Genomic DNA, 27,401 nt, shown 5'->3' with positions numbered 1-27,401 from the left:
GCTCTTCTCTTCACAAGAGACCATCCATGTCTCTTGTGGACTGAAGGCTTGAGAGGGTCTAGTGTTAGCAAAAACTCCTGAAAAGAAGTCTGCAGAAACCGATAGGTTGGTTTGAATCTCAGTACAGAGGAGAGATTGAAATGTTGCAGGGTCAGAGACTAATTACTTATCTTGGGCTAGTTCTGGCCCTCGCGAACAGCCATCTTTGCCAACCTATGTACGGGTACTAACATCTTCTGGGTAGTGGATGAGAACCTATTGGAATCTATTAACTTAACTGAGCAGTTGCTTCCACCAACCCAGCAGTTAGAATCTCATCAGGCAGCATCTTGGGCCTATAGAGAAGCTTCCCACATCTTGCTGTACCTGCCTCTCTGATGGACCCACCAATGTATTTTAAACTTGATTTGCTTTATGGATTTCTCTGTTCTGAGAGAATGTAAAATTTTATGAAACTGTTTCTGTTTTAGAATACAGAATTTGAGGTTACCTAAATACTATTCCCAGACCATGGTCACTTGAAACAAACTGCCCAAGACTTCCTTTAACATGAAAACTGTGGGGGTTTTTTTCTGACACTTGTTACAGGGAACGGGGCCCCTTGTTCCAGATGCCCCACTAGCTAACACTTGAAATAATCACAAAGAAACTATATTCATTTAAACACTGTCTGGCCCATTAGCTCTAGCCTCTTATTGGCTAACTCTCACATCTTGATTCAACCCATTTCTAATAATCTGTATGTTACCACGAGATCGTGACTTACCGGGAAAGATTCAGCATGTCTGACCTGGCAACTCCATGGCACTTTTCTCTCTCTGCCCTTTTTCCCAGCATTCAGTTCTGTCTACTTAGCCTACCTAAGTGCTGCCCTATCAAAAGGTCAAGGCAGTTTCTTTATTCAACCAATGAAAGCAACACATAGACAGAAGAACCTCCTATACCAGATGCTAACAGCTTTCAGACTGCTCAGATCTGCTGGGCAAGTAAGCGTTCAGACTCCATGTGAATATTTTTAGTTTATAGAGAGGTGATATGTAATGTAGCAACTGCCCGAGAATGTGATTTACTAACGAGTCTTGAAGAAGAAAGTGTGGACTGGTCACAGAAAACTGTGGATGTTTGATGGTCTTATTTCTATGGACTGAGAGGAAAAAAAGCAACCACGTCTTAAATTGAATCAGTGGACCCAGATCAATGAGTCATGATTTTAGTTCCTAGGTGTCAGAAAGTTCAAATGTAAAGTAGCTCACCATTTAGATAAAGAACATTCAGACAAGCTATCCTAGCCAGTGGCTATGATAGACCAGCAGTCAAAGTCCTGAGGGACACTTGAGCCCTTAGTTATGTCACAAGGAATGATATAGTTCTGTAGATTTTGAGACTGGTTTCCTATGGAAGTCAATTCTGTATAGAATAATAGTTAGTAAATTGCACTGACTACTGATCTAGATCCATAACAATCAGACCACAGAATCTCATTCTCCACTGGGTATACCTTGTCCACAGGCCTTTAAGGAGTCTGTAATTGTGACTTCTGGAACTAGCTCTCTGGCCCATGGCCAAAAGCTCTCTAGATATCCAGTAATTTTCCCCCAGCTAGTTTTAAATAAAGTAAGTCTACCAAAGTAAAAATAACAATTCATAGAAATTCTATCGCAATTTTAATTTCCCCCTAGATTTATTTATTTTACGTGTCTGCATGTTTGTATGCAAGATTTTTTTCTGTGTACCATATGCATATAAAATGCCTGAAGAGGCCAGAGAAGATAGCAAATACCATTGACAAGGAATAACTGGCATTTATGAGCCATCCTGCTGGTGCTGGGGTTGGAGCCCTGATCCCCTACAAAAGCAGCAAATGCTTTTAACTATGAAGCTATCTCTCCAATCCCATAATTTTTAGATGGAGCAACTTGGTGAACTAAATGAACAATAAATACTTTTATTAACATTAAAATAATTTCAATGAAAAGTCTTTAAATACAAATTTAAGCTCATAACTGTTATGAAAACCTCAATATACAAAAATAATAAGAGAGTTAAAAACTTAGATGACAAGCATGACCTCTGACCCAGGACTATGGGCAGACAAAAGGGGTGGTTTGTTGTTTAATTAAATGAATTAAAGTGGGAATTAAAGTGACGTTATGCTCTTTGTACTTCAATTTCTTAGTTCTAGTAAAATTATTTACTGCTTTATTTTTTTAGAAACCACCATTATTTAATCAAAATTACTCAACTGACACTCTTAAAGAGTTAAAATTTGTGTATTATTCTAAATCTCAGCTTAGATACTTTTTTTCCTATTGTCTTTGTTTGGTTGATTTAGTTTCCCTGTTTTCTTTTTTATAAAAGATTTTTATAAAATCTTTTTTATAAAATAGATTTAAAAAAAAGCCAGTAGTACTGGCTATCCTGAAACTCACTCTGTATACCAGGCTGGCCTTGAACTCATATAGATCCACCTGCCTCTTTCTCCCAAATACTGGGAGTAAATGTGTGTGCTACCACCTCCTGGGAACTAGATGCTTGTTTTTATGAATAGAAAACACAAAACTTTCCTTGAGCAGGCAAAATGGCTCAGTTGGTAAAGACACTTATCGCCTAGCCTGATCACCTGACTCCAATCCTGGGGACCCTGTGGCAGAAAGAGAGAACCAATTCCTGTCCACCACACTCACACTGTGGTGCACACTCACTCCCAACACACAATAAAAAATTTGAAAGAAATTAAGAAAGCATAATGTGTGTGCGTGCGTGTGCGTGTGCGTGTGCGTGTGCGTGTGCGTGTGCGTGTGCGTGTGTGTGTGTGTGTGTGTGTATCAGCTCTTTCTCTATCTTACACTTTGAGACAGGATCTCTCATCAAATCCGGAGCCCAGCAACTCCAGCAAGTGTGGCTGAACTGTGTCTCAGGCCTTCTCCCGCCTTCGTCTCCCCAGTGCTGTGTGGGCACTGCTTCTTCATATGGATGTTAGAGGCCAAACTCAAGAATTCTTGCTTGTGTCTTTTACAGTCCAACCCTGGAACATTTAGCACTTCCAATATGAGCATTTACTGAAAAGTTTCCATTGAATATATTTCTCTACCTTATAAACTTCAGAGAAATATCTTGTGACATAAAATATGAACAAAACTATCTCCTAATTATATCTATCTCAAATATTGCTTCCTTTATAGGATTCTCTGTTACCATGTGCAGGATAAATGTCCATTGCCCTAACCCATCTCTATACTTGTTATAATATAGATTAGACATCTGTGCACCCAGGTTATCATCCCTCAAATGAAATTTTGAAGATTAGTGAGACAGATATTGTGTCTTCTGTTTCCACCAAACTACGCAGAACTGACACACATGGCTGTGTTATTTGGCATTCTAATCACTGTGGGGAATGCCTGATATAAATAATTTAAAAAGTGGAAAGACTTCTTCTAACTTAGAGTGCCAGACATTCCTGTCTATGCTGGCCCAGCTGGTGGAGGTAGAGTAGTATCCAATCTGTAGCAGCCAGGGGGCGGAACAGTACAGGAGTGGGTGGAGGGAGGGCAAGATATAACAGCCAAAGACACTCCCCAGAGACCTGCTTCTTCTAGCCAGGCCTTACCTTTGAAAAGAATAGTCCTGTCAAATCTTTAATTCATCAGTGGATTAAATAACTCATTAGGTCAGAGCCCACATCATCTGATCGTCTCGGGAAGGGCTTTCACAGGCACGCCGCGGTGTGCTCCACTAGCCTCGTAGGTATTGCTCAGTTCAATCAAGATGACAATCAAGATTAATAATCACAGCTGACTTCCTTTGGAGGCCATCAGCGCGCCTGCAGAACTGAGTTATGAGCAGCTGCAATCCAGATACTGCTGGAAATCGTGTGTGTGTGTGTGTGTGCGTGTGTGTGTGTGTTTGTGGTGTAAATGTGCCCTGCCTCGGGAAGGTTACTGAAATAAGAGTCATAGTAGCTCCTTCTTATGCCTGTGCCTTTAATAGTTTAAGAGCCTCTTAATTTGATTTTAGTTTCAGTTTACTCCTGTTTATATGTGCAGTGGAGCAAACATACTATACATAAAATTGTCAGAGGAAACTAATAATTATTGTTCTTGTATCATCTGTCTGTCTCTTGAGTGTGCACATTCTCTCTGGAATTTTCTAACTCCATAATAGAGTAACGTTTATACTCCATGTCTCAGTTCAGTTTCTATTGCTATGAGTGATAAAGACCCTGACCAAAAGCAATTTGGAGAAAAGGGTGGTTTATTTGACTTACATTTGCTGGGTTACAGTCCATTGAGAGAAGCCCATGCAGGAACTCAAAGGAAGAACCTGAAGGCAAGAACTGAAACAGAGACCATGAAGGAATGCCGTGTATTGACTTGCTCCCCATGGTTTACACAGCCTGCTTTGTTATACAACCCAGGACTACCTGCCCAAGGGCATTACTGCTCATAGTGAGCTGTGCCCTGCCACATCACCCACACCAATCATTAATCAAGAAAATGCTTCATGGAGTTGCCTACCTGCAATCTGATGGAGCATTTTCTCAACTGAAATTCCCTCCTCCCAAATAACTTTACTTTTGTCAAGTTTTAAAATACAAAGTCCCCCCAACCCAGCCAGTAATTCAGTAATAGAATTAACCAATCAAAGACACACACACACATACACACACATACACACACACACACACACACACACACACACACCATATACATATGCAGCCCATATCCTTCCCTCAAAATTGCAACCTAAACAATACAAATACCTAATTTCCATTGGGGGAATGAAATATAGATAGCAACACTCTTTTGACATTTTGACTGCAAAGACTGTAGATTTGGGCAATAATTTCAAATCTTTAATTAATAATTTATACCACACTTTATCGTGGCCACATTTGACATCAAAGAATACAAAGAAATTAGAAGTTGCATTGCTCAGCAGTCATTCAGATTAGAAATGTTCCTAGGTAAAGCAAAATGCATGGAGATAGACATCAGATCTGGGTTTAGACTTTGTAATAAATGAATTCACATGATTTTAAAGAGAAACACAAAGAACTAAGAGAAGTATATGCCTGAAGGGTCTAAGTCCATACATCACACATTCAATAATTCTTGCACATCATGTTTATTGCAACACTGTTCACAGTAACCAAGATGTGCTGGGACTGGAGAGATGGCTCAGTAGTTAAGAGCATTGACTTCCAGGATCCAAGTTCAGTTCCCAGCACCCATCTAGCAATTTAGAGCTGTCTGTAATGCCAGTTCCAGGGAATCTGACACCCTCACACAAATAAACATGCCAAAAAAACACCATTCAATACAGATAAGATAAAAAAATAAAAGCAATATTGAAGATCTAGAACAGCCTACAAGCTATCAATAAATGAATAGCTAAAGAAAATGCGATCTCCACCTATCCTAAATGTAACCAAAGGCATAAAATTTCTCCTGAAATCATGATACTTTGAAATCCAGCATCAACAATGACCAGCAAACAGAAGAAAGCTCAGTTACTATGTTTCAGATATATTTATCTTGGGGTTGATACTTCTGCCTTCTTACATTGCTCTCTCTGAAAATGTACAGTAGCAGTTCCTCCAAAATAAGATTTTGCCCTTCAAGAGAAAACAAAAGAAAATGGCTAAAAAAATAATGAAACTGTATCATTCACTGGGAAATGGCTGGAACTGAGGTTACTATGGTCAGGGGAACAAGCCAGCATCAGGAAGACACACGATACATGTTTTATCTCTTATATTATGCTTTATGATATGAGAGAAGACATATTGTGAGTGTGGAGGAGGGAATTCCCAGAGGGAGAAGAAGAGGATAAAAAGGAGGAAAAGGAGACATTATATATATATATGTGTGTGTGTGTGTGTGTGTGTGTGTGTGTGTGTGTATGTATATATATGTATATGTGGTGTCACAATGATACCTAGTATTTTGCAAGCTAAGAAAAATTAAATTTCAAAAAGTTATACAGAAAGAATCATGTTTTGATGTATAAACTCTGCAAACAAAATATATGGGAAAATAGTAAGTGATAAATAAAAAAAAATGTAAAAAATATTGAGCTCACAAAAAAATAAAGCACAAAGATCTGGGTGTAGAAATAGCTTATGCACAAATTCTGCATTACCTGGATGCTTCAGGATATTATTAAGTATAGCTGTTCCTGAAATAAATGGAAAGAGGAAAGATAGCATCTTCTTTAAAATATAAACACTTAATGATTCAAATATATTTCAAAAATATCCATCTACTCCTTGTGATCATTTCTATTGTTCAAAATATATGACATACTGAGGGTCGAAAACTATATACTGTCTGAATATTTACAGTTCGGTAAAAACTAATAATTTCATTTTATTCATCAATTATTTCTCTGAAAATGCATACCGTTTTTACAGAATTGTATTTTCATTTTTAAAATCCATTAAATGTGCAATTAAGACAAAAAGTTTGAGAAATTATTTTGTATTAGAATGTTTTATTTTGGAATATTATTTTTTATTGAAAATAGATTTCTTTCAGACAACAGATTCTGGTAACAGTTTCCCCTCCCCCAACTCGTCCCAGATTCTCCCCCAAAATACAGTTTTGTTTTCACAGACACACTTTTTCTACAGAATCTCAAATAATTTAACACAGTTTTTCAAAGCAAGTTTCATTATTGCATTTAGTTATTGTTAGCTTTCTCATTTGCTGGTTGCAGATTTCCCTTGATTTTTAAGTTAAAACTGGTAGGATTTTCCATTTTTATTGGAAGTTTCATGGACTAAGTCTTAAGATACATTCTTAGATTGTTTTGTTTACTGATTTATGGATTTCTTATGCTCTTAAGTTATTGCTCTTTATTTAAGGTGATTGGTTCTTTTGTCTTGAAAAAAATCATTAATGGTTTTTTTGCTTGAGTACTAAATAATTAAGGAGTCATATAAGGTCTGTAAATTGCTTTTCTGAAAACCACTATAACCATATCACTATAAGATTATGTCTGTACTATAATTCTAAAATATTCTTTGAGCAAAGATTTTTTTTAAAGATTTTGGGGTTTTTTTAGGTTTCAGATTTCAATAAGTAGTTAACATTTTAGAGAATGTTGTAAGTTTGATTAATGTAGCCAAAACTCTTGGGTAAAGTTTCCAAAATATTGACTTTAAAAGCCATCATGAGTGTGGTTGGTAGAATACTTGCCTGGTAAAAATGCTAGGCCACAGAAAGCCTTGGTTTTGATCCTCTGCACAACACACACCTTTTATCCTAGCACTAGACAGCTGAGTCACAAAGATCAGAAGATTAAGGTCTTCTTTGGTCCCATGTTAAGTCTGTGGTCAACTGTTATACAGAACCTTGTCTCAAAAATCATTTGAAAGAGAAAGGAGGGGTTATTCTACAGGATTTGGGCTTTTATTACTTTATTCTTTGCTAACTGATCAGTTCAATAAATTATAAGGCAAATTTTCACAATGTAGTATTGTTTGATTCATTATCATTAATAAACTTCAATCACATCTCTAATACTTACATTCTGCTTGCAGAATTCATCTCTTAAAAATTGAGAAAGAAGAATTTATATATCTTGCAATTGTAAAGTATTTGTAGTAGTTTTATATGAGCCACTGCTGCTAACTTTGTCACCTTATGGATACTTTTATTAAAAATATACCAATTTAATATAAAATTATCTTATCTATACATGAAATTTTTTGTTCCTTGATACACATTTTGTCTCAAGTAGCTTTGCAAAACCTACATCTTTGTTTATATCTGACTGATGTATTTTTGCTCTCATCTTTTTTTAACTTTCGCAACTTGCTCCATGCCTCTTCGGAATAAACAGCATCTGCTCCTCTCTTGCATTATGATCTAATTTGGTGCTTTTTATTAGTTAATGTGAATCAAACAGTTCACAATTTATTATAGCCGGTTGGTATATTTGGTTTTCTGTCTGGTAATTTTTTTTATTGTTTCTATTTTTTAGTTCTGTTTTTTTTTCTCATTTTTTGATGACTCTTATGGCTTTTATCAACCAGTCTTTTTCTTACCTCTGCTTTTTCCTGGTTATTTATAATACATTTATATATTTATATATATATTATTTTATGATTTTTTTATCTTAAAAAGAAATGATGACGATCATGAATGAAACACTAGCTATTAGCCACCACTATGTAAGATAAAATAATAATTATTTACTTGCTTACCCAACAGTTTTCGCATATATATGGAGTGTAATTCAGTCCTCAGTTGGCGGGCTTGAAGCCCCGGGTATGATCCCTAGCACTGCGGACTCAATCAGTCAGTCAATCAATGTACTTTGACATTTTATACGAAGTTCTGAGAAACATCTTTTCTATTGTGATTTACCACCATTGACAACGATTTGCATGTAGCTCTCTGTGGACCTCACACTTTGCTAAAGTTCCTGAGTTACCACTTTCCCTTTCCTCTGTCTTTAAGTGTGCTCAGACTCCCTTTATCACAACACGCGAGTTGGTGGCATATTTCCTCAGCTGTGGCTGGGTGACTTTGTTTTTCTAATGCTTTTATCTAAGAAATACAAGTTCAGTTGGTGCACAAATATTTTATTACATAAATATTCCAATGTTTGGCTCTCCAATGTCTAATATGGGAAAAATATGACAGCAGACTCTTTCTCTTGCTTTTCCTTCCATTGGAAGCTAGGTTTTTCCCTACCAGAGATGAAACTCTTTGTGTTGTTTTTTTCATTAATGTTTACCTTCTCTAGCCACAACAGGATATGTTTACATTTGGGGTTTTTCCATTAATATGGGCGCTTTTCAATAATGCCTTCAAATTTAAAGATTTCCTTGGTTTGACAGTTCCATTCTAGGGAGGAAAGGGTGGCTCAGTGCCCAGTGAGTAAAAGCACTTGCTGCACAATCGTGAGGCCCTGAATTTGAATCCTCAGCATCCATATACAAGCCAGATATGGCCACTTATTACTAGAACCCCAGCACTTCACCAAGGGTCAGAGGGACAAAAAAGATCCATCGCTGGGGCTTCCTGTCCAGCCAGCCTAGCATAATATATATCAGCTTGAAGGTCACCTGGATAGAAAAATCTAGGGAGATGACAATGGTTCTCATTTGATCTGATAGTCTACACATAAAACAAAAGTCTTAATCAGGAGAGAGAAGACAAGGTTTCTCATGTTCATGATTTCTACTCAGTATAGTATTTAGAGTCCAAAGCCAGTGCAAAAGAAAAAGAAATAAAATTCCTTGAAACAAAAATGGAAGTTATCAAATGTCTCTGCTTGTGGATGACACAATTTAATATGTAGAAAACTTTTGGGATGACATTTACATTAAAACTATAAAATTAATAATGAACTAATTAATAAAGTTACAGGATACATAATTAGAATATAAAAATCAGCAAATACCATATAATAACAAGGATTTATCTGACAGAATAATTAATAAATAAATCCTATTTAAAATAGCACAAAATATTTAGGAACAAAAATAAGGAGATAGATGAATGATATCTACCATAAGAACTATAAGCATCAAAAAATATATTGAAGACACACATATATAAAAAGATATATCTGTTCACAGATTTGAAGAATTATAATGATTCCACGTAATCCATATGACTGTTACAATGAGGTTTAATATAAAAATGTTTTTAAGTCCTAAAATTTTAGGACTTAACCCAAATAAGCTAAGTAATTCTGAGCAGAAATATTAAAGCTAGAAACATTATAATAACTTCTTTCAAAATACAGTGTATGAAAAAATCAATTTTCAGTAAAAGAAAATAAGCTAAAATATAAAACTACAGTAACCACAGCATCATGCAACTGACATAAACTCTGACACACTGATTAGTGGAACAGAGCAAGGAACCCAGAAGTATGTTCATATGTTTACTGTAACCAATTCTTGTAAAAGTGCCACAAAATAGGAAAAGGACAATCCATTTAATAAATGGCAGTTGGAAATTGGTTCTCCACATGCAGTGGGATGAGATGAGATCCCAGTTTTACACCATATATAAAATCAACCTAAAACAGATTTACTTGAACAGGAAAACATGGATCATAGGAGAGGTTTCCTTGGACCGACCCGAGGAAGGGTCCTGTTGGCTATCATGGCCAAACACATCGGAAAGGAAGCTAAAAATGGACAAGTAGGATTACAACAGGCTAGAAAGCTTCTGCATGCTAAAGCCAGCAATCCACAGAGTAGAAAGCCTTTGCAGGCCAGCCATTCAATAAGAGGTTAAGATCCCAAATATGTCAGGGATTGCAAACCATTAACAGCTAGAAAGTCAATAACTTGATGGAACAGTGGATAAAAATACCAACATGTGTATGACTAGCTATCTAAGTTGGTATTTATTAAGAAAACCAATGTCTCTAATTTTTTGAATTAGCATTATTGCTGCTGTTAGTTAATTCTACTGTAAGTATTGAACGAACTCATTTCTGACTGGTGATAACTCAGATGGTCTTACAGAGCTGGAGAGCTAGCTCAGCCATTAAAGGCACCCTTTAGTCTTTTTAAAGGATGTGATTTCATTTCCTAAGTGGCCTTCTTATTCTCTCCAGCATTTCTAATTCTGCCGTCTTTCTTCTATCCTGTTTGTTCAGGATCCTTCTCATTGTAGTATTGAAAAGGCCGGGTGCACGTTGATGTCATCTTTGCTTTCTTCGTCATCCAACCTCAGGTTTCGTCTGCTTTGACTTCCCCCACGTGCTTAAAGTTATCCTTCCTGGTTTCAAGGTTCGTCTTAGCTCTTGAGTTCATCCCACCGCCCTTATTTTAAGATGAATTCCTCTTAAACACTTTCTTTTCCACGTGGATCGCTTATTCTCATTAAGTCCTTTATTTCTCTCTTCAATGAAGTGTGATTCTCTCACGCGGAGAAATGTGTGTTTTGGTGGAGATTTGCTTCCCACCCTAAGAGAAGCACCTCCTAAACAAGATGGGCTCTTCTCCTTTCTTTACTTCTTTGTAGCCCACTCACCACTTACCCACTTTTTACCAGAATCATAGATACACTGTAATATTAATTTAATCCTGTAGTACTTCATGTGTTCTGTGGTGTTTGTGTCTTGTTTCACTGTCTTCCTTAAAAGCTACAGCAAATCCCTTAGCGACCCTTCTGTATCTCTTTGTCACCTTCCCACTCAGCTGCATTCTTTCCTGACTAAACCTGCAGCTTGACCCTCTGTCCCCATCCAGCTCATCCCCTCTTGTCCCCATATGCTTCCTTTTCTATATGTCCAGAGCCAGGCCCTGCTGAGACCTGGGCTTGCTTATAATTTTTTTCAACTGCAATATTCTCTTACCTAGGCCATCATTGGCAGCCCTGAATAAGGGCCACCTCAGCCAAAAAGCCATGGGAATCACTTTGTATTAATTTCCGTTTCTATTGCTGGGAGAAACAATCTGGCTAATGCAACTTAAAGAATGGTTTATTTTGGCTCATGGTCCATCAATGTGGGGTAGGCATGGCATCAGGACCTTGAGGCAGCTGGTTTCATTGGATCCATAATCAGGAAGCAGACAGATGAACAAGGATGCTCAGCTTTCTTTTGCTAAATCTAGGACCTCACCCCATGGGATGGTATCATCTTAATTCATTGTTATTCTTCTTACTCAATTAACCCAATAGAAACTCCCTCAAGGCCATTCCCAGTGGTTCGTCTTCTAGATCAAGCTAGACCCTATCAAGTTCATGATCAGTATTAACTATCACAGCCCTAAGTGCCTGTAACCTTTTTCAAACAGAAAACAATATAGCTCTATGCCCTTTTGGTTGCTATTGAGAGGGACAAAATATAAGAACTAGTCTTGTTGTGGTAGGTGACATATTTGATAAAAACATCAGGTTCTTCATCTAAAATAATGATGTTCTATACCCTTTCTTGATTTCCCTCTCAGAACTGAAGTAAATGGTAAGTAGAATAGTGTATATAAAATCACACTGATCCATAAAATAATTTACATGCTGCAGATGTCCATTTTGCAATAATTTTAGAAATTATAAGCTCTAATTATTTTGTCACTATCAAATTGTAGGTGGCCTTGTTTTGCAGTTTTGTGTCTTTTATGTCATGACTGGACTTCTTGTTTCTGTCTTTTCGTAGGATTATTGTAACTACTTAGTTCACTAGGGGTCAGTAGCTAGTTCTTTTTTTTTTTTTTTTTTTTGACTTCTACTTTTGGAGATCAAATCTAGTATCTTGCATGTGTAATGCAAGAATTCTGCTATTGAGACACCCAACCTTAATTATCTAAGTTTTTTTAAATTCTTTGGAGGCAGATGGTGTGTTGGAGTGGGCTCCTGTTTATTTGGGAGCTAATTATCTCCAGGACATGATTGTGTGCACTTCCTGTTAAAGTGTGAATCCGTAAGAGAGAAGCTTAGTGCGTTCCTACTGGTCACACAGAGACAGCAAATTGAAGGTCACTGAGAGGTGCGCTTGGCCAATAGAAAGGGAAAGTAAGAAATCTGGAGAATGGGACAGATGGCTTGTTGTCTTAACCTACTCAGACCTGGTTTAGTGTAGCCACAGATTCTAGAAAACTGGAAGTAGACAAAGGTAATGGAGCTAGGGTTCATGTTTTCTTTCACTGAAATACAATTTCATTGAAATTAAAAAAAAAACATTTCTGAATATACACTAATTTGAATCTGACCATTGTATTCCTCACCTGACCACAATCCCAACTAAAATAAATAACCTTTGTGTCATCCAGTGAATGTCTTCTGCTCCATGACACATCACTGGGCTCTGACATTGAAGCATAGTTTGCCTGCTTAAAAGCTTCACATGAATGGTACCATGCCAAAATATTTTTTCTTGGTTTCTTTACACTTGCCATAATATTATTTCAAGTTAAACATTTCTTGTACATATAAGCAGTCATAACTTTTTATTATCAAGGAGTATCATTACTTTTTCATTTCCCAGTTGATAAGATTTGAGCTGTTTGGAATTTTAGCTATAATTTAAAAAAATTAAAAAGGTTGGTGTGATCATTTTTGGCTGGTCTTTTGGGAAGTAGAGACTTCATTATTCTTGTGATTGTCAGACCTGAAAGATCAAGTTCTAGAGCTATGCTTTTTCAAGTGATGTATTTTAAATGTAATAACAGGAGCAGTTTGAAAGTTAAACAGCAAAAGATGCAGAATGCAAATATTAAGCAAAAATGATGGGATTCTACTAGTAACAGATAATGTACATTTCTTGTCAGAAGACACTATACAAAATAGTCACTGGATAGGGAAAAAACAATTCATTTGTTTGTGTGCCCATGTGAATACATGAGGATGTGTGTCTGATGATGTACGTCTGTATTTGTGTGTGTTTAAGTACAGGTCTATTCATGTGTGTGTGTGGATGAACATGTGCCACAGTGTACATGTGGAGGTCAGAGGTCAGATGGCAGCGTTATCTTCTCTCTTGCCTGAGACAGTGCTTCTCTTTGGCAGTTATCTGCTTTCAAAGCCCAGGCTGTGGACCCTTGAGTTTCCAGGAATTCTCCTGCCTCCATCTTCATTCTCACCATAGGAGCAAAAGGACTGCCAATGCGTGCTACTGTGCCCCACTGGATTCTGGAAATTCAGGCTCACACTAACATGCAGGCGCACTTTTCTCTTGAGCCATCTTCCTAAACAACCCAAGTAGGCAATTTTTAACAAAATGATGATTTTCCAATAGTTTTCAAAACAACAGTCTAAAAAGTAACAGCATAACAACAAGTAGACAGATTTCATTTTGTTAAAATTACTTTTTTTTTTCCTTTTTTTTTATTAAAGATTTCTATCTCCTCCCCCTTCCCTCCCCTCCCTTCCACCCATACCCCCACTCCACCCCTCTCCAAGACAAAGAGCCATCAGGGTTCCCTTCACTATGTTAAGTCCAAGGTCCTCCCAGCTCCCCCTAAGTCCAGGAAGGTGAGCAACCAAACTGACAAGGCTCACAGTGAGCCCGTCCATGCTGTAGAGGTCATGTTCATTGCCGTTGTCCTTGGTTTCTCAGTCCTCCTCCGCCGTCAGCCACATTCAGAGAGTCCGGTTTGGTCCCCTGTTCCATCAGTCCCATTCCAACATGAATATCTTGCATATCACCATAGAACCTTCACCTAGCATTGGATGGAGAAAATGACAGAGCCCCACATAGGAGCACCGGACTGAGATCCCAAGGTCCCGATGAGGAGCAAAAGGAGGGAGATTATGAGCAAGGAAGTCAGGACCGTGAAGAGTGCGTTAAAATTACTTTTAAGACAGGACCTCACTATGTTGTCCTAGCTGACTTAGAACTCACTATGTAGATTGTGCTGACCTTGAACTTGAGATGATCTGCCTCACAAGAGCTGGGATTGTTTCAATAATCCTCTACTAGTAACTGGTAAGACAAAAAGACAAAAGGAAGTATAAAACAGAGGAAAAGAATAAGTATCAATTATCAAACATAAATATACTTGACATTTATTTATACCCTAAAATTTCAAGATAATAATTATTATTTTTGGCTGTACTGGTTTTGTTTGATTTTTTAAATGTATTTTTATTAATTCTGGAAGAATTTTGGTCATTTTTTCACTTCCAAACGCCTCCTAGATCTCCTCCTCCTCCATTACCCACCCAACTTCATGTCTAAAAAAAATAAATAAATAAAGACCGATTCTTTTTTTTTTTTTTTTTTTTTTTTTTTTTTTGATGCTTCCCCTTCCTCTGAAGCCTGGCTGGGTTAGCAGGACCTGTTCTCTTGGAGAAAACCAATCCTCCCATTCCCAATAGCTATTGGCTATCAATAGCGGTGGGACTTCATGCCCACCTCTCTTCTCCGTGCTGGATTTGGTCTGGCTAAAGCATGTACAGGTCTTGTATATGCTGCCATAGCTGCTTTGTGTTCATAGATGCAGCTACCCTGGTGTTTTCAACAGACACTGCTTCTTCATAGCCATAGATTACTCGTGGCTTTTATATTCTTTCCATCTCTCTTCAACAAACTTTCCTAAGCCCTGGGAAGAGGAATCTCAGTATACATGGTTCATTTAGGGCTAAGCATTCCTCATTCTCTGTTCCCTGTGCTTTGGCCAGTTGTGAGTCTCTGTGCTAGTCACCATCTATTGCAAATATCAGTTTGTCTATTTGGGACTGAGAAATTTACAAGTACAATGATAAATCCTTAGGAGTCAGGTTAATACTATGTCCAATTAAAAATAATTTTTACTAGGTTCTTTCCAAGAACATACTATCCAGTCATAAATCGTAGGCCAAGCAATGATGCTAGGTATGGATTTTATCTGATGGACTATGATATAATTTCAATTAGAATATGGTTAGTTATTGTGATGATATTTATGCCATTTCAATTTTCTTTCATTTTTTAGAAAATTTTGTGAATGAGTACCATATTTATATCATATCCACTCTTCTCCTCTACTCTAATGCCTCCTAGGTCCTCCATGACCTGTTTAATTACTGTTGCTAATACATGATATATATATATATATTCTTATATAATAAAAATATGTGTAAATATAGCCTACTGAGTCTTTTAGTGCTGCACACGTGTATATGTTTTTGAGCTTACCTCTTCAGGTTAGATAAACTAACAGGTGGGTTATTCCTGGAAAACACCAATCTCCTTCTTTTAGCAACTATCTATTGTCTATAGATCTTTATCTAGGAGTTGGGCCTTGTGTGACTTTCATATCAACACTGACATGTCAAATAACATTGTCATTGACTATGCCTTGTTTAAAGAACATTTGGTTGAGATTTACTGGGTATAGCTTCCCCTTCTTACATGGAAGATATCCTGATTCTCTGGCTCTTACAGTATTTCCACCCTTTCTTCCTCAATGTTCCCTGAGCCTTAGCTGTTATATGTTGCATTGGAGATGATCTACTGGGTTTAACCATCCCATGCTTAATTGTTCTCTACATTTTGACCAGTTGTGGGTTTCTGTAATGGTCTCCTACTGCTTTAAAAAGAAGCTTCTCTGATGAGAAGTGAAAGGTACACCTTTTGTGAGTAAAAGGATAGATATATAAAATGCACTTAGGAATTCCACTGGGTTAGGGAGATGGCAGTAATAGGTTCTCTTCTAGGTTCTGTGACTCACCTGCCGTAGAAGTTTGGCTCAGAACATGGCATGGATTTATTCCTGTTGAGTGGACATTAACTCATGGGCAAGGGACCTTCTTGTGAATTTGTGCCCCAACAATTGGGCACCAGATGTAGCATGATCCTAATTTGTCTTAACAATAAAAACCCCAACTCAATATTAGGGGGTGAAAGCTGGAAGATCAGAGAAGCAGGGCAGTCAACCACTAGAGTTCTTACCTCTCCAAATCCCCTGGCTGAAAGATTCTATCACTATGAATCCTCAGACTAAGTGGGGAGATCCTGTCTCTATGGATCCTCAGACTGAATGGGCTGAGATCCTGTCTCTACTCGCCTTATATTCCTGTCTCCACCACCCAGGTGCTGGGATAAAAGAGATCCCAAGTGCTGGGATCAAAGGTGTGTGCCACCATTGCCTGGCCTCTATGGCTAACTAGTGGCTAGCTCTGCCCTCTGATCTCCAGGCAAGCTTTATTTGTCAGAACACAAACAAAATGTTACACAACAACTCCTAATGGATAAGGGCTACTATTGTACCCTTGGAGACATCATGTCATGTTGGTCATTGTGTCTCACAGGATTTACAGCTGGGTAGGATAACTTTATTGCTCCCCCCACACACTTTAAGCTTGAATATCACCAGATACCATGAGAGTTAATCCTTCAATAGAAAGCTTTCTGGTCATTTCTACCTTGATTCCTCCAAGTCCTGTGTTCAAAGTGTGTGTTGTCTTTAGCAATAGGGTCTTATCTTTAAACTCTGGAATGTAACCAGGGGTGATGGCAATAGTCTAGATCATTTTGGGAGTCTATCGAACTGCCTTGGCTAACAACTCAAAGGGAAGCCTCTGGCTGAAGCTGGAATTTTTTTAGTCCGTGGCTCTTCCAGGAATCCTTTTCACCCTAAGTGGTATAACTTCATCGTGAGTGAGTGTGTGTGTGTGTGTTTGTGTGTGTATATGTGTGTGTAAGTAAATATAAAATAGTATGTTTCCTATAGCCTTTTCAAACATCCCTTATACTATTTATTACTCCTTCCTCACCCTCTACATTGCCTTCCCTATCCCCTTCTTTCTCTTCTCAAGCTCCTCCCATCATTTTTTCCTATTTCCTCCCTCATAGCAACTAAGTCCGACTAGTCCCTTCTTCTAGAACTCTTTCTCATGGCCTCACAATGGTACCTTTTTACTTTCCCAGTTTCTGTGGTTACTGCAGGTAACATACTTACATCTAAAGATTTGGAGCTAAGTGATCCACAAATTATAGAGGACATGCAACATTTGTCTTTCAGGTCTTGGTTACTTCACTGAATATAGTATTTTCTTTCATCCATTTACCTGCAAATTACATTTTTTCTTTACATTGTGTAGATGTACCACATTTTCATTATCCATTTAAATTCTTTTCAAAAGAACTTTTTGCCACAAATCAAATCCTACCTATAAAGTAAGTCTTGATCCATTTCAAAGATTGTTTTATTACAGTGGATTAATTTTGAAGCCAAGAGCAATAATAAATGTAGGGGAAAAAAAAGTCTGCTTGTTAAAGCTGAGCAGCACATGTTAAAAGTAAGCAATCCATAGATTAAACAAGGAATAGCAAGACTTAGAAAACATCCTGTCCTGAATGATGATTAAAACAGTTTGTTAAAAAAAATTCTATGTTGAAGCCTTTAATCAACATTGTGTCAGAAACTGTTTAGACAAATTATCATTTTATTATCTTCAGAAAGCATGAGGAAAAGATAGGCAGAGAAGCAGACAGGGGACTGAGAAATACGGGAATGATGCCCACATCAACCCATGTCTCCATCTTATAGCACATGTAATGAAGTCAGGGGGTCTTAACTATAACATTAGGTGAATGCAAACAGAACAGAGACTAAATCTTTGAGCAAGGTTTCTCTGGAAATCCTTCTAGCCTGGTGTACAATGGTGTCAGAAATGTTTGCATCAATATTAAAAAATATATTAACCGTGACAGCGATAATGACGAGAGAAAAAGTTAGATGGTGATTGCGGAGTTGGGTAGAAAGCCTAAGACAGCTCTGAGAACTGTGATGAGGGAATGAGACAAAGCCATCTGCTTCTGCTTCCAGTTTTAATCCATAATGACTGCATGAGATTTGACTAAACGATCTGGTGCAGGTCCCATCCAAACAAAACCCATTGTTTTCATTAGCATTGACTCTGGTGCCAACAGAAGAAAAACTGTGCACGATCATAAAGAAGGGGATGGCTCCGATTCCAAATCTGTCGTGTGTTCTGACTTACAAAATCTTCAATTTGGAAAAATATTTTCTTTCTAGAACTCAAACCATTTCCCTCCCTGGCTCTCTTTTATGAGATGCCAAAAGGAAATTGGTTTGCAGTTTGTGATCATGATTTGAACTTTTCAAAAAAGGTGTGAGTCATCCCTTGCTCTTTGATAATTTCCAAAGGACAAGGCTTTGCTTTCAGGGATCAGCTCTAGGTTTTCGTTATTTCAGTATATTTTTGCTTGGTTGGGGATGAGAAAAATAAATGAGAAATGCCACTTATGAGTATGAGTCCATTAATAAATTTGGAGAAAGTCAAGGGTCACCTTTTGGGGACAGAAAGATGATTTTTCTGAAGCTTTTGCCCTTTTCCTTTCTCCAGCAAACTCTTTTTCTTTCTTCCTTTTTAAGGTATCTGCTATAGGTTTAGGATGGGAATCACATAAACCTAACAAAAAGTTGCTACAACTCTGAACCTACGTAAAAGTGCAGTTCAAAAAAAACGAGTCACATTATGAATTCTAACCGTGCTTTTAAAATTAATGTATATAGAATTGCTTCCAAAATACTGAAATATGGAATGCAGGAGATGGCTTTTGTTTTAGGCACCCTTCTTCTACTCACTGCTATGGGAAAAAACAGGAAATTTAATAACATTAAAAGAAAAGAGAAAAAATGGATTCTCAAATGCTTTGCTCTTCAAGAGAATGTTCTTCTAATAATCTGGATTGTTTCCAGTAGCAGCCCTATGGAGCTAGCTGAGACCAAAGTTAATTCTTAACCTGCGAAAAACAGAAAAAAACAAAATTCAACCAGGCCAAGACTGATGGCCTGTGCCTGTCATCCTAATCTGTTTTTTTTGAGCCTGTCCTGGAACTAGCTCTTGTAGACCAGGCTGGCCTCGAACTCACAGAGATCCGCCTGCCTCTGCCTCCCGAGTGCTGGGATTAAAGGCATGCGCCACCACCGCCCGGCTGTCATCCTAATCTTTAAAGAGATGAGGCAGGAGGATCGCAATCTGTTTTAGGTCAACTTACACTATAAAGTTGAATTCCAGGCCAGCTTGTGCTATCAAAGAAAGAATCAAAGGAAGGTGCATGCAAGGGTACCTGCCCATATATGGAATAGATAAGACTTTCCCAACATGGTCAACATCCGTTCACTCCAGAGAGCAAGCAAACACATTGTGTGTCAGTACCTGTTTTAGAGCGAGAGTCTTTGCTGTTGCTATCATCTATTCTGAAAGCTGCATCATAGTTAAAAATAGCATCCCTTCTCCCCTCGAAGATGTTGACAGTGTTAAGGAAAGGCAACACTTTGTCTGTGTTTCCAATGTGCAGCTATTTCTGTGCTAAATTTGGCTACTGTGCTCCCTGTATCTGTAAGGCTGGTCCTGGATGCTGGCCCATTCAGCCATGCAGGTTTGGGGTTTTTTTTCCCCTCTAGTCCTGGGCAAGGCTGTCCTGCATCAGAATCTCCTATGCTTGCTTAAGTTGAAGCCAAGGCAGCTGAATACCAGAGATCTTTCTTTCCTCTGTTGTTTGATTGCTGGTTCTCAGGGCCTGGCTTGGGCTCTGATCTTGACATTTATGTCACAGGTGTCACTGGCGCAAGTGCTGTGACTCCAGATGGCAGGCCTTCCCGAGGTTGGCAGCGTCTGCTATCGTCAGGGCTACCTGTTCTACTTTCTGCTTCCTGCTCGTGTCCCATTGCCTGTGTTGCCATTCCATGTGTTCGGTGCTATTTGCCTTCCTTCGGGCCTTTCCAAAATGAACATGAATACCTTTCCAAAAGTCCACTCTGCCTGGATCTCTCTCTTCCGGGAAGATTCACAACAAGGCTGCCTTCCTCCCCTTCTTCCTTAAGCCACAGCTCTTCAGCAAGAACCTCCCTGATCACCCTGCTTAAAATTGCAATCTGCCTGCTCTCTCTTCCCTGTAGGATTACTCTGGTGTTCTACATTATTTTTTCTAAAGCAGTTACCATCAACTGCTGTGTTCTATATTTAATTTACAGAGACATTACATATAGTTCTTATAAACCCACAAAAGCAGGATTTTGAGTGCTTACTCAATATTCTATGTTGAGCCAAAGTAGTCGGGAAAATGATGCTCCTCTGTAGATGCTTAAATTTTGTTGCTTGGCTCACACATCCCCACCACCAACAAATAAAATATGAAAGTACAATAATATGTAAACTGTTGAATTATTATCTGGATTATTAATATTGAGAATATATAAAATGATCGCTTTACATTTAATTTTATTCATATGTTCAGCATAATGTCACATGCATAAGACCTTGAAAAGCACAGGGGTAAATGAATATTCATAGCATTCAGTATTTTGTGCATCTTCTAGCTCTTTTAACCCTGGAAATAACCTAAGTACTTTCATCAAAGAACCACAGCCAGAAAGCAGCAGAAAAAAGAAGCAAACAGTTGCATCTGCAGTGAAATTATTGCCTTTGTCCAGTGCCGTGGTTCTACCCAAGAGCAGAAAGCAAACCCAGATCTTCTGGATGGAAGATGCTGCATATGCACAGCTGGAAACAGAATGGCAAAAGCACACATGACTCTCCCACAGACAAAAGCAGCAACTGCAAAAGGAGACATGCCCAAGTATGGAGAGCCATAGCACTCTGAATTAAAAGGCTGCATTTCCAAACTCGTTAATCATTAATTTTTGACATAGTCACTGAAAATACATATTTATATATTAGTCAACAGTGTAAAGAATATATTTTACTCCAGATGCTAGAAAGGATATTAGAGGATCTCATGGCATTGCTCTTGAATGCTTTTCACAATATAGTCCAAAACACTCATCATTAATTTCATTTAAAAATGGATTCTTCTGTCATATATTACACCTCAACCACAGTTTTCCCTCTCTCCTCTCCTCCCAGACCCTCCCCACCATTTCCTCTCTACCCTAGATCCACTTCTCCTCCATTCCCTTCAGAAAAGGGCAGGCTTCCCAGGGATAGCAACTAAGCTGCATATTATATTGCAGTAAGACTAAGCACATCTCCTCATATTAAGGCTGGATGAGGCAACCTGGTAGGAGGAAAAGGGTCCCAAAATCAGTCAAGAGTCAGAGACAGTCCCTGATTCCACTGTTAGGTGTCACACAAGAACACCAAGCTGCACAACCATAACATATACAGAGGACCTAGCTCAGACCCCTACAAACTCCCTGGTTGTCAGCCTCTGTGAGCCCCTATTAGCCCTGATGAGTTATTTAGTGAGCCATGTTTACTGATGCAATAATCCCTTACTTTGTCTTCTCCTCTGACATATTTAGATCTAGGTACGCACATGCGAATTTGAATTCACTGTTACTTCAGGACCGTGTGTTTATGAAGACCTCACACGGTGCAGGAGTCACTAGAGGCTAGAGTTTCCCCACCAAGCCTGCACTTGTCATCTGCTCTGGAGGAGGGAGTGGGCGTGTGGGACTCTCCACTGATGAGGGGGATGACATGTTCTGGGGTCACCTCCAGAATCTGACTGAGGTCTTATCCAGACTTTACATAAATGATCTTAATAACTATAAAATTGTACTTTGACTTTTTATTTAGTACAAGACAAATTGCTGATAAATTATAGACTCTAGAAGTAAAAAACAAAACAATTGAAAAAAAACTATATATATATATATATATATATATATATTCTGGATAAGTACATACATATAGCCAAATGTCCTGATGATAGTATCTGCTTTGTTTCAAGCAATGGGGAATTGCGAAATATTTTTAACCATTCATTTTGTTTTGTTCAAGTCTTAGTATTTAACCATTATTACCCATATTTCTTTTTTCTTTTACTGAAAATAGATATTTTTTGTACAATATATTCTGATGACATTTTCTCCTTCCCATACTCCTCCCAGTCCTTCTTCACCTCCCTTCCCACCCAGATCTGTAGCCTTTCCGTCTATTGTTAGAAAACAAACAGGATTCTATGGGATCAAATAAAATAAACATAAAACAAACACATCAGAAAATGACAACCAAACAAGAAATAGAGCCAAAGAGATAGAACATAGATGCAGAGTTACACAAGGTCACACACACTAGAATTCCATAAAAATTCAAAACGGGAGGCCATAATACACAAAGCAAAGGATCTGTTTAGTTAAAAAGATATGTGACCTAACTTGACATTATGAGACAAAGAAATCCCAAAGATGACATTAGTTCCTATTGTGTTTTTCATCTATGCTTAGAATGAAGTCTGCCCCTACGAGTGGCTTGCTATATTTATAACGAAGTAAAGCTAAGGCATAACACAATTTTAGGATTTGTGGAAACATCAGTTCTTCATTCAAACAGCTCCAAACTAGAGGTGTTTTATAAGAGAGGGTTCAAGAGTAAATCAAAGGAAATCTGTGTTCAAATACAGCAGTTGGGTCACAAGGAAAATCCTTCCTTACATAACTGCAATGCTTGGTACTTCTGATTGGTTCACACTGAGTTTTATTTTTTACCGATTGAGGCAGATAGAAGGAAGTGTTTCAGTTGGACCTTGTGTCTTCAAATCAAGATGGATACTATCATTTGTAAGGTCCAATGGTCTTTGGCTTACTTTAGGGTACTAAGAGAGATTTTTAGTCAGTCAATATTAGTTTCAGATCTGCCCATGGAGTCACAACAGCCTTCTGTACACAAAATCCCCTCCAAGGTGCTCAGAACAGAGTCTATGAAATCTCTTGCTATTCAGTTGCCTCTCTGAGTGTTTGCTGTGTGCGAGTTATTACCTTATGTACTAGAAGAATGGCAAGGCAGAAAACAGGAGCGCCTCCCTGCTTGGTAATACAGGTGATTGCCTCTGTCTTCACAATCAGAGCTTGGGTAGCAAGTTTCCTGGAGGTTGAAGAAGTGAAAGAGCATCCCCAGTTGGAAAGCAGTGAAAATATTCTTGGAAAATATAATATTTGAGGCTTAAGGTTGCTAATGCCAGGTTGAACTGGTATATGTTGAATTTTGGGTGATGGAAACCATGTCAGGTGACTCTTGGTAGCAGAAACATGTCAAGAAACAAGCTTAGGAAAATTTAACTATCATGTCTGAACAAGGTAAAGATAAATAGAGCAGGAAAATCAGACAGTTGGCTGTTTCCTCCATGGTGCAGTTGGTACATGTTGGTACATCTTCTGAATGATAGTAGGGAAGGGTTGGAGTCTTTGGTGGAGGTGGCAGATGTGAGGTGATTGTTTACTGTTTTCAGCCAAAAGTAGATTAGGGGATGAACTAAAACAAAGAAAGCTGTTTTCAAAGGAGAGACTTGAAAGATTAATACCAAACAAACTTTCTACTTTAGATGAGAGATAAATTTAGATAATGAAGAACGAATTTAACAAAACTTCCCAAAGCAACTGGAAATTGATCAGCTTTTTAAAACATCAAATGAGTGTTGCCCTGGTGTGCCAGTGAAATAAGACAGAGTCAGAAAGAAATGCCAAGCAAGTGTGTTGAGTGTGAGTGTAGAACTGTGGGGGGGAGAGGTGAATGGAGGACAGAGGAGAGGAGGAAGAATGAGGAGGAGGGGTGAAGAGCCTGGTTGACTGTGGGTTGGGAACCATGCATTAGGAAATGGAGGTATCCTAAGTGTGCCCAGTTACTTACATAAACTTGTAAATGAAACTCTGAAACATCAGACTCCTATAAGATCCCTTTCACCCTACCAAGGGAGAGAGCTGGAGAGATGCTTCAGTAGTTAATAAATTGCTTCTCTGCCAGGGGAAGGAGAAGAGATGAATGAGAGTCATGCAGAGGTCTGGTTGACATCATAGGTTAGAGCAACATGAAGAAGAGAGAGCCAGAGAATGTTGGCACTACGAACACAGGAGATGGTGCTTCTAAAAGAAATAGAAAGCATAAGTAGTCTGCTGCATACCCAGAGTATCACAGAACCTGTGCCTGAGAAGCTACCCGTTACATATCTATATACTTTGTTCTATCTATATATTTGGTTCCTGTTAGAAACTAGAGATAGTCCTAAGCGTAGCTGACACAGGAACAAAAAAACTTACACAGTTGCCTCATTTTGACACCATGTTGCTCTACCCAGTGCAGGACCACAGTGGTCCTTTCTATTTCTTCTAGAGATCTCCTGCCTTTCTGTAGGTTAGTGGCTTTCTTCTAGGAAGCTGTAGCTATGCCACTTTTTGGAGAACTGCCTTTGGATTATTTGACTCTCTGTTCTCACTTAATAAGAATGCAGAAAGTGCCTACGAGTTTCTATTTCATACATAGTTAGCAGATGACTAACTACTACAGTTTCATGAAGAGTCAGGGCAGCATTTGGAAGTCAAATGTTTGGTTGGCTTCCTCTTTGTCCAGATCTGCAACTCCATGAAAGACCTTACCAACTCATCCTCCAGAGGCTACCTTAACCCAGTTCAGTTTCTGCTTCTGGAGCGACTGACATAAGATGTGAACTTTGCATTAGAATTGACAGAGACAGGAATTATAAGTAATCCACCCATATAATAATGAAACAATAAAGGGAAACACGGAGAAGATGCTGTCATGGCGTACATTTGAATGTGTACAGATGGTTTGCAATTTTATGCAGCATGGTGGGAGAAGGAATCATCATTGAAGAAAAAATTAGCAAAGATTATGACATAGGAGGGAAATGAGTCAAGCAAATGAGTAGCACTGTGTGTGTGCGCGCGCACGCGCACAAGTGTGGCACTTCAGGCAAAGAGAAAACCAGTTTATGTGTATAAGCTGAAGTTGTGTCTTGAGTACATGAGAACAGTGACCATGGAGGACAGCAGAGGGAACTGAAGAAAGACTGTAGAAGGTGATAGTGGTGATAGACAGAGCTTCGCAATGAGCACGCTTTGATTTTTTCCTTGAAAAATGGATTTCATTTTAGAAGTTTTAGTAATCTAGTGGCTGGGTTTGTCTTGCATTTTAAAATAGGCTGGCTTCTATACTGAAGAAGTAAAAAATAAATCAAGGAGAGCAGTTGGTTGAGAGTTTTATCGGGGCTGGATTTGCAGGGAATCTTTCAGACCTCTGTGTTTCAATCTACACCCCTGTCCCAGGAATCCCAAACTGGTTAGGATTCTTGTTCTCATCTCCTCCCAATAGCTATTGCCACACTCCAAGGAGAATACTAAGCTGCAGATGGGAAGAAATTCGTGTTCTACTGTCGCTAACTTTGCTGGAATTTGAAAGACACAAATGCATGCCAAGGTGCCATCAAGAGCACATTCCAGCCTGCCAATGCCATGGCAAGCAAGAGACATGGCTTTGAATCACAACTAACCCAAGGGTGCTCAGATATAAAGGCAGCAGCCCACTGGAGGGGAAAATCTACCTCAACAGCAGTGAGAGCAGGGGACTCACAGAAAGAGTAAATTGAATTCTCTGAGAGACAGAAGAGGCACAATCCCATTTTGAATCAAAGGAGACTTTGCAGACCAGTGCTTGCTCTGTATCTTCCTGCTTTAGTTAATGCAGCATTAAATAGCAAATAAAAACCATAAAATCAGAAGAGTGGTCACATGTCTTTGTGTGTGTGTATGTGTGTGTGTGTTCACGCCTGTGTGTGCTTGCACACATGCACACATGTGCACACAGGAACATGTGTTTATAGTTAATGTATTATATGCAAGTGTGTACACATGAGGGGGTTGCAATCACCTCTGTGTGCATTTGTGGAAGTCAGGGACTTTCTTAGTTAGGGTTTCTACTGCTTTGAAGATACACCATGACCACAGCAGTTCATAAGGAAAGCATATACTTGTGGGGGTTCATTTACTATTTCAGAGGTTCAGTCCATTATCATCATGGCAGAGAGCATGGCCATATGCAGTCAGAGGTGGTGCTAGAGGAGTAGCTAAGAGCCCTTCGTCTTAAGGGCAACAGGAAGACAACTGAGACACTGTATGGTATCCTGAGCATGGGAAAGCACAAAACCTGCCCACACAGTGACTCACTTCCTCCAACAAGGTTTGACCCATTCCACCTTCTAATAGTGTCACTCCTTACGGGATTATGGGGGCCAATTCCATTCCAGCTACCAGAGGGACCAACTCTGGGTATCTTCCTCTATTGCACTCTGATTTTGAAGAGCAGAGTCTCTCACTGAACGTGGATTGTGGAAATTTTGCTGGATGGCCTTGCCGACAAGTTTGCTAAACACATATCTCAGCTTCTCAATGCTTGATTTCAGAAGGCATCACCATGCCCCAATTTTATGTGGGTTCTGGGAATCTGAATTCAACACTTTATTCACTGATGCATCTTTCCAGTCCTGAATATCTCCCTTGATAAGTTACTTTTTCAGAAAAATTGCACGTACAATGATTCTTTTTCAATCGACATATCTCACTGAGTTCATCATGGTACAATTTACAAGCATTTCTGTAAATCAAAAAAATGCAAAGACATAACTATCATAAAAATGAATGTTTGTCTTTAACAAAAAATACCCAGTGCATATAAATATGAAGTCAAAGAACTGAAAATGAATTTGTTCCATATCAGAATGCATCTAGTATTGAAAAAGAAAAACTGACAGTTTTCAACATGTACATCCTGCACTCTGGTGCATTGTGCTCCCTTCCTAATATACAACAGAAGACATGAAAGTCTGGTTGTCCAGAATTTTCTCCCCCTTGGGGAAATTGTTCTTTACAGAAATGGGCTGGATTCAGGCTGAATACAGAGAAAGGAAACACAAAACCACAGCAGGAGACCACTAAAAAGCACAGGACAGACTCAAACGCCAGGACTACAGGCGCTGAAAAATCTGGAGGGAACAAAACTTCAAATAAGATTTAGCAAGTGTTATCTAAGTTTTTCCATATATTGAAGAAAACAAAGTCACTATTTAAAAACAGGACTTAAAGGGCACTGCTAGAAACCCGTATTTCTCAGATTTTCCCCAACCTTCTTCACACTGGGGTGCCAAAATCTCTAGGATCTTAAGTTACCCAGAGCTATTCATTATAAATTACTACATGATTACATCCTTATCTACAGTAA

This window comes from Arvicola amphibius, chromosome 7, assembly GCF_903992535.2.
Source record: "Arvicola amphibius chromosome 7, mArvAmp1.2, whole genome shotgun sequence".
Lineage (NCBI taxonomy): Eukaryota > Metazoa > Chordata > Mammalia > Rodentia > Cricetidae > Arvicola > Arvicola amphibius.
The sequence above is the reverse complement of the archived record's forward strand: the minus strand, read 5'-3'. Positions refer to the sequence as shown.